Source organism: Engystomops pustulosus, unplaced genomic scaffold (assembly GCF_040894005.1).
Source record: "Engystomops pustulosus unplaced genomic scaffold, aEngPut4.maternal MAT_SCAFFOLD_754, whole genome shotgun sequence".
Classification (NCBI taxonomy): domain Eukaryota; kingdom Metazoa; phylum Chordata; class Amphibia; order Anura; family Leptodactylidae; genus Engystomops; species Engystomops pustulosus.
In genome coordinates, this window is record NW_027285633.1 from 3853 (window position 1) to 5778 (window position 1926).

Below are 1926 nucleotides of genomic sequence, written 5' to 3' on the forward strand. Positions count from 1 at the left end.
CCGTAACCGTTTTTATATTTTGATAGATCGGGCATTTTGGGATGCGGCGATACCTAATGTGTCTGTGATTTTTCCTGTTTATTATGTTTTATATCAGTTCTAGCGAAAGGGGGGTGATTTGAATTTTTAATATTTTATAATTTTTTTTTATTTTTTAAACTTTTTTTTCCCACTATTTCTTAGACCCTCTAGGGTACATTAACCCTAGATGGTCAGATCGCTCCTACCATATACTGCAATACTTCTGTATTGCAATATATGGCATTTTTGCAGCTCATTCATTACAATGAGCCACTGGCTCATTGTAATGAATCTGCAGAAGCCATTAAGCCTCGGCTCAAGCGAAGACCCGAGGCTACCATGGCAACTGATCGCTGCCCCCCGATGACGCTCGGGGGCGCGGTGATCGGAATAAAGATGGCGGCGCCCATATCTGACTGACTCGGACCGAGTGCCGAAATTTTCAAATTGTGTCGCAAGTAGAGATGAGCGAGTATACTCGTCCGAGCTTGATGCTCGTTCGAGTATTAAGGTACTCGAAACGGCTCGTTGCTCGGACGAGTATTTCCCCTGCTCGAGATCGAGCATTTAATTAAAAAAACACAGTGAAGAACAATGAAGAATAGAATAAAAACAGTGAACACAGTGAACACAGGATCATTTAAGTGAAAAACACAGTGAAAAACACAGTGAAGAATAGATTACAGATGTTCGGCACATCTGCTTACTTGTCGGGAGATACGCGCGGAACGGTGCGAACAAAATAGTATGTGAAGAACAATATATATGTGTGAAGAACACATTGCAGAACACGGTGAGCAGGACAGAGACAACGAGGAGCAGCACAGAGGCATCGGGGAGCAGCACAGAACACCGGGGAGCAGCACGGAGACATGGGGCAGCGGCAGCACGAAGACATGGGGCAGCGGCAGCACGGAGACATCAGGCAGCGGCACGGAGCGGCACGGAGACATAGGGGCACGGAGACATAGGGGCACGGAGACAGCTGGGCACGGAGACATCGGGGCACGGAGACAGCGGGGCACGGAGACAGCGGGGCACGGAGACAGCGGGGCACAGAGACAGCGGGGCACGGAGACATCGGGGCACGGAGACAGCGGGGCACGGAGACAGCGGGGCACGGAGACAGCGGGGCACAGAGACAGCTGGGCACGGAGACATCGGGGCACGGAGAGAGCGGGGCACGGAGACAGCGGGGCACGGAGACAGCGTATCTCCCGACAAGTAAGCAGATGTGCCGAACATCTGCAATCTATTCTTCACTGTGTTTTTCACTTAAATGATCCTATTCTTCACTGTTCTTCACATCTGCTAACTTGTCGGGAGATAATATACGCGCGGAACAGTGAAGAATAGATTGCAGATGTTTCCATACATCTGCTAACTTATCAGAAGACATTCTTTTTCAATTAATTAACACATTTTATTCCCGAACCATGGTCCCTTTGAAAAATGCTCGAGTCTCCCATTGACTTCAATGGGGCTCGTTATTCGAGACGAGCACTCGAGCATCTGGAAAAGTTCGTCTCGAATAACGAGCACTCGAGCATTTTAGTGCTCGCTCATCTCTAGTCGCAAGCCCTATCTTAAAGATGCACCACAAAAAAGATGGTGAACTCTGTCAGACCTGAGCGGGGAAGCGACAGATTCACAATTTCTGGGGCACGATCTTAATGCAGTATTATAGATGGAAAATGCCCTTTTAGTGAACTAGAGTGACTTTTTGAGTAAATGTGCCCCAATATCTACTGATTTGTTTAGGAAGGAGTAATTAGTATTTGTACATATAGACTTTTCTACAATAAGGACAACAGTAACACCTATTGCCCTTAAGCGCACGGTTTATTTTCCACCATAGGCGATAATTTGAAGTTATAATATACCGGAGAAATCTGAGACAGTATA